The following is a 7094-nucleotide window of genomic DNA, read 5'->3' as shown; positions in this document are numbered from 1 at the left end:
AGTCCTCGGTTGCAGGAGCCTATCAGTATGTGTAATCAATGGCGGTCCTTGGTTGCTAGGACGCAGGTGGTAGGAGCCCATTAGTAGTGTGTTATCAGCGACGGTCCTTGGTTGCTAGGACACAGGCGGTAGGAGCCCATTAGTAGTGTGTTATCAGCGACGGTCCTTGGTTGTTAGGATGCAGGTGGCAGGAAATCAATGGCGGATGCTCAGCAAACGCACGAAAAAACAAATGTGAATACACATGAGTGCACACATATGTGACACGCGCTCACAGAACGTGAAGATATGAACGGGGACTAAATGTGCTTATTGAACATATATTGCGGTGTTGACTTTATTTAGGAAACAGCTCAATGAGAAGGTGTCCGTGTTGCCGTGGCAACTAAATATTATTAACCTACATTGGGGGGAATTTATCAAAACTGGACAGAATCTGCAGCAGCCGTCCATGACAACCTATGAGTCTTTCTCCTCAGAGTGTTCATGAAAGCTCTGAAAATGAAATAGAGAAGCTGATTGGTTGCCATGGTCGACTGCTCCACATTCTCTCTGCTCCAGTGTTGATAAATTCCCCTCAGTGTTTTTAGTGATGCTGAGGAGAAAAGGAAAGCAAAAATCTAATTGGTGGTCACAGGAGGCGGGATGAACGGAATTCTGAAGCCTATTGGTTAGCGCTTTGCGGACCATGACGTGAGTCTGATGTTGATGTGTAGATATCAGTATTCTGATTACATGTGTATGAGCCCCAATGGCCTGTAAAGTGCTTCCGCTTTGATGCATTTATACCTGTAAACAGCCACCAAACATTCATATGCAGAAAAATGCTTCTTCCATTCCTCCAGCTCAGTTGTCAATCCCAGCACGCACATGCGTACACACAACAATACGCACAATTTTCCACAAAACGCTACACGCTGTACACGGGGTGAGCAACCTCGGCCCTCCAGCTGTGTTGTGATGAAACCTACAAATCCCATGATGCATCTGCCTCTGGGAGTCATGTATGTGTCTGTCAGAGTCTTGCAATGCCTCATGGGACTAGTAGTGCCTCAATAGCTACTCCAGCTGTTGATGAGCTTGAGCCCTTAGACCTTGGGGGTAAGCAAACCCCAGCCCTCCAGCTGTGGTGAAACTACAAATCCCATGAGGCATCTGTCTCTGGAAGTCATGTCTGCGGCTGTGAGAATCTTGCAATGCCTCATGGGACTTGTGGTTCCACAACAGCTGGAAAGCCGTGGTTTGCCCATCCCTGCCCTAGAGGAACGGAAGAAGAATTTTACGGATGCAAATGTTTTAACGCACTCTTATAAACGCACATAAATGGAAGCACTTTATGGACCATCACTTTTTTTTTTTTTTACACGGGATCTTTCCGTTGGCGAGATCCTGTGTGGATAACAGAGAGGAATGAATCAGAACTGGGGCAGTCGCCCATAGCAACCAATCAGTTTCTAGCTTTCATTTTCAAAGCTTAATTGAGCAAAATGAAGAGAGAACCTGATTGGTTGCCATGGGCAACTGCTCCAGATGCCGTCTGCTGCAGTTTTGATGAAGTCCCCCGGTTTGTATTATATTTATATCCGGCCGTGGGGGTAAAGGTTTATTGGGGGTCAGCCACGGCATACAGCGATTGAAGGAACATGTCCTCAGTAATGATCAATGATTGTTCTTCACCTCCCTCCATTGCCACCATTTCATGCACAGCTTCATCACTGACCGCCGCCGACTCCACCGTGCTTTGTACATACTGATATGCAAATGTGACTCATTAACATTCCAATATTAATAACCTCTTGCATATGCATGACAAGGGAGTGGTTACGTCGGGTAACAGTTCAAGGTAACGGGCGCAGAACGGGTTAACAAGATGGACGCCTTTTGTTTTGCCCGAAACAAAGATGGAGACCGCGGCGGTCCTGCCCTTCCTCGGTCACGTGGTCTCGTCCGCTACCCCAAGCGCCTTTACCCCGACCGCTCTCTCTTCGCTCCCCAGCGCTATTCCACTCACGTCCGACCCTCCCTCTCTTGACTCGCTGAATCCCTCCAACAACAACCTCGCGGCCCCGCCCGGAGAGGGTGACGTCATCGACCAATCAGGACGGGGCCTGGGCCGCCGTTCTCCAACTGGTTCCCCATACCCTGACCTAGTCCGCTCGCGGCTCCGCCCCGCACGACCTGGAGGCCCGCCCATAACGTGACACACGCACAGCGACCCCTCCCCTTGTTCCGGCTGTTCCGCGCGTCTCCCTCTGCGCTCCCCATAGCTGTTCTGCCTTTCGCGCTCTCCGCCCACCGCTCTCTTCCATTCAGCAGCCTTTCATCCCTCCGCGCTGTGTCGGGCAGCTCTCCCTCCGCCCGCCGCGCTCTTCCCAGCACTGCCTCACCTCCCTGGGTTTCAGCTTTCAAGATGGCCGCCGCATCAGCCCGGGGTGTCTCCGCGCTCCGCCGCTGCTGCCTCCTGGGACTCCCGGTAAGTGACGAGCCTTCCGTCGGTCTTTCTCTGCCTCTCACTGCCCGCTGCTTCTCCCCGTGACGCGGCGGCTTTTTCCCCCTTACCGCCAGGCTCCACCCAGGGCCGCCTTTGCACCTCTCGCCAGGCCCCGGCCTGAGGCCTGCGCCGCCTGACTGAGCCGGGGACTCGCGTACACCTATCACCCGGCCTGCGGTAAGTAGTGGCCGCTCGGTGCCAGCCGGACACCCGCTGCATATCTGACAACCTCACGGACTCTGTAGTGATTCCGAGTGTCTTTTCTGAGGGGGAAGCCATGTTGAGCCCCCCCCTCCCCCTTGTGTACAGACTGGACATGGAGCTGTGTACAGGAACCCCGGGGAAGGCCGGGCACCCTGGGCTGTCTGCTGCCTGATAGGGACATTGAGGACCCTCCAGCTGAGTCCATGCTGGGACTTGTAGTGCCACCACAGCAGAGCAGCCCCAGGTCACCCCAGGCAGATGCAGAGCATCATTTAAAGGGCACCTCTGAACAAAGCCTTTTATTTTGGTTTTGGATAGAGCAGAGAACGGTGACACCCTCTGTCAGGTTTTTATTTCTGTCAGGGGAGATCCCCTCCAATTTTACTGGCAAAGGTGATGAGGGAATCCAGCATGTTAAAGTTGTCACCAGGACAGGAAGTAAGAGAAAACCTTCCAACGGGGATACCTAAGAGCGTAAATCCCCCCTCCCATTTAGGAATATTTCCTCCAACTTCCTGTTGTGTGTCTAAGACAGGAAGTCAAGGGTAATCTCCTTAGTGGTACACAGACAGTATGGGTTTGTTGACGCTGGTGTCTGTTGTAGCAACGTACAGCTCCGCCTTCATTGGACGCAGCTCCGCCTCCACACAACACATCATCACCCTGTTACCTTTCATTGAACTTTATTGATCTATCACAAAATGACACTTCAGTCGAGTCGATGTGCTGCAGCACGCTGTAACGAGGTGACTCATGCTACGTAAAAGCGCGGCATGTCTGCATTTTTATGCACCTCAGACCAAAGCAGCGTTGTTTTGTGAGCAAGGCTCATGGAGGACAGTTGCGTGGCTAGGTGACCTGGCGTTGATCTGATCTAACGCAAATGGGTACAAAACATAAACCGAGCCGCATCCCACATTATCCAAAACAAAAATAAAAGCTTTCACCGTATATTCGCTTTAATATACTGCGTCTTACCATTCCGCAGATGTGGCGGCTGCATTTTCTTTCTATCTGGCTGTCCTAGGGTGACAACGTTCACTACATTATATCTATATAGGAGCGGCGTTGTCAACCCCAGGGTGGCAGTATTGCCAACTTGTGTATAGGAAAGTGTTAAATGGATTTATTGAGGCCTCGTTCAGACGGGCCAGTGAGGGCGGTACGCTGCTAAACTCCTCCTCTGGACGCAGTTGCGTACAAACTGGACGTTTAACTGCGGCCTGTCTGTATATGTGTCCGGTGCTGGTCCGAATCTCTAAGTGTATGTAGCCAGATGAGAGGTTACATGCGAGCAGTGGCGCCTGTTGCACTGTAAGGGGTACATATCTGGCCACACTGCTGCTGTGTGCGCTCACGGTGGCTGCCCGTGTCAATGGGCCCTGAGACGGACCTTACGTGACTAACCAAAGTCTAAAGCTGGCCATGCACTAGAGGTTTTCTTTTCTTGGTCAGTCAATGTGGCTTAATGAGGAATAAACGCTTGATTCCCCCATCCAGGCAAAACCATGTAGATGGAAGAATCTCCCCCGCTGGCTATTGTATTTTGACTGCTGGTGCCCTGGGCTGTCAGAATATTCAAGCAGTGACTCATTGGCTGCATTCACTGTACAGGCAACAATTTTCGACTTCTGTCAAATGGAGGGGAGCCGTCGGGGCCGCCCACTGCTCAAATTTTGGCTGATTTTAGCAGGACTTGGAAGAAATTTGAGCAGTTTATTGCCAGTTCAACTCCAGCGAAAGGTTGCAGGGGTCTATACACGATTAAACGCAGACGAGTCTCTATGCCGGTGGGGGGGGCCCACGTGTTTTGTGTCCAAATTGATGACAGGCTGAAGCTGCTCTGAATGTATACTTGTGCACAGGTATGGTGTGGTGTACACCCCTGGACCCAGCCTGTCTGCAGGGGAACAAGAGCTCAAACTGGAAGTGACGAATGCTCATCGCTACAAGGTTCATTCACCGAAGGGGACGTCTGTTTACTGATCTCCGCTAATACCCACCATGGCCATCCCAAGCCGGCAGGAGGCGCAGCAAAGCCCTGGATACATGGCGGGAGGAAACGGAGGTGGGTACATAAATCTACAAACATGATGCCACCAGCACACCAGACAAACGTCCTTTATTGACGTATTGTCACAAAGATGGCGACATTTGGGGGCCACGCATGGTCCCTTAATGAGGCTCAGTATTGTGTTGTCTGGACAGGCATTTCAGTGTGCTGGTGACCTCTTGTTCGTAGAGGGAGGGGCGCAATCCACAGTCATTTCAGCGCCCAACTTACACCAGGGGTTTACCAACAAGGAGTGCGGTGGCATTCTCATGGGGCTGGCGCAGAAAATCTGGCAACTTTAGTGACCAATACGCATCACTTCCACAGAAGGGGAAAGCTGTTGGTTGATCTCAGTTTGTTCTCCCGCTAACATCCACTTTGGCCATCCCAGGCCCACAGGAGGTGCAAGAGAGCCCTGGCTACATGGCAGATGGGGTGGGTGGGGGGGTGGGCTGGTGGCGACATCTGCAGTGGGGATACAGCCTTGTGCAGAACTCCGGCGGCTTTACCTGAAAGCCAACAGTCACTGAAGTGATGTAAACACACTCGCGGCTGCTATAGCAGGCAGGAGTGTGTTTTATAGTTCTTTGCTGCCACAGATGTAACACTGACATCTGTGGCAGAAAAAGGGTTAAAGGAAGCTGAAAATTCCTAACATACTGGCAGGATCACCAGGTAATCGATATGATGATGGGGGGGGGGGGGCGACTCGGAAGAGCATAACCTGCTGTGTCAATGTTGTTGACAGTCTGCATCATATGTCATATTGAGTTTGCCCAGAGTTCCAGTGACAACAGTTTACAAAATCAGCTCGGAACTACCTTTTATCGTTGTCACTGACATCAGTATTCGGGTGTCCTAGAAGTAAATTCTAGCTCCGATTGTACTAAATCCTTTGGATCTGCCAGCAACCACAGAGATCATACCTGACGGCACACTGGAGGAATGAATGGTTTAGGTAGAGCTTCTACTACATTGTTTTTCTAGATCGAAGGGTTTACCATACATGGTGTAATCAATTCTAGATTTACCAATACTAAGTGATATAACTCTGCAATCAACCTGTATACAGTCAGGCCCTCGCACTACATAGGTGTTGATAGACCTGAAGGAGATTGTATAGCAATTATACAATCAGAATGTAACGTTTTGCAAACCCTCCAATGCGTGTCACTCCTTGTTCTTATACAGTGTTTTGCCATTGCATTCTGAATAAATATTCTGTTCTGTTTCTCCCGGAGAGAGATGCATCATGGGATTTGTAGTTTCACCACAGCTGGAGGGCCGCAGTTTGGCTGCTCCTGCCGTAGATGGTTGTGTATTTTGCTCTAAGCCAGAACTTTTTGATTTTGTTGGTTTCTTTTTCCGTTACGTTGATTTCGATTTGATGCCGTAGACCTGGGGTAGCCAAACGCCGGACCTCCAGCTGTGGTGGAACTACAAATACCACAAGGCATTGCAAGGTTCTCACAGCCACAGACATGACTCCCAGAGAGAGAGGCATCATGGGATTTGTAGTTTCACCACAGCTGGCGGGCCGGAGTTTGGCTACCCCTGCCGTAGACAGTTGTGTATTTTGCTCTAAGCCAGAACTTTGTGCTGATCTGTATTGCTTGTGTTTGTCTATGTCATCACGTGTATGTGCGGCGTAGGTGGATCTCTGTGAGCTCAGTGTACCGGACTTTTATACTCGCCAAGTTTCTTTGTGTTTACCAAGACTACCACAAAATCTGTCCAGCATTCTTCTTCTATGTAAGAGCAGGTACGTGTCACAGGTGTTTGTTTATAAAGCGGAGAATGTCACTTTCCCCAAACATTCTCTGGTGGAGAATCAATCGCTGCCATTTAGAACATATGGCACTGGAAGATGAACCTGCTTGCTGAATGTCGCATTCTTTGCTTTATCGATATTCCGCATAGCGTCAGCTGACGGAAATTGGCGTTTAGTTTACATGCGCCGCCTAACTTTGGTTTGGTAATGTGACGCTGATTTGTGTTTGTTTATATTTTTAAAGACGACAATAACTGCATTTAAAGTGCATGCAGGGCCCAAACTTTTTAAGTTTTGGATAAAGTAGGGCAGCACCTCCAACTTTTATTTTTTGTCATGGCACCCTTTAAAAAAGGAACCCCAGTCTAAAATGTGAACAATGACTCTTTAAAATCTATGCTAGACCCTCATACCAGATAGTGGTCTGGTACAGATTGTAAGGGTGGGTCACGCAAAACACCCCTTTTTTTAATATCAGTCGTCTCCCGCTTTTCGCGTCGGCATCTCCCGCTTTTCACGTCGACATCTCCCGGTCTCCCCCTTTCACATCAGAAGCTGCAGGAGGATGACGAAGG

At 50.0% G+C, this 7094-nt stretch overlaps 1 protein-coding gene across 1 annotated transcript in view; it reads left to right on the top strand.

Annotated features, from left to right (window-relative positions):
- Positions 1-2391: 2391 nt before the first annotated feature.
- KAT6A (lysine acetyltransferase 6A) overlaps positions 2392-7094 on the top strand; it is a 61449-nt gene continuing 56746 nt past the window's right edge. Inside the window, exon 1 of the mRNA XM_018561950.1 lies at positions 2392-2473. The gene's annotated coding sequence lies outside the window, so the exon portion shown is untranslated. The remainder of the gene's footprint in view (positions 2474-7094) is intronic.

The sequence above is a fragment of the Nanorana parkeri genome, unplaced genomic scaffold, assembly GCF_000935625.1.
Source record: "Nanorana parkeri isolate BGI_ZX_2015 unplaced genomic scaffold, ASM93562v1 scaffold551, whole genome shotgun sequence".
In the NCBI taxonomy this organism is placed as follows: domain Eukaryota; kingdom Metazoa; phylum Chordata; class Amphibia; order Anura; family Dicroglossidae; genus Nanorana; species Nanorana parkeri.
The sequence above is the reverse complement of the archived record's forward strand: the minus strand, read 5'-3'. Positions and strand labels throughout refer to the sequence as shown.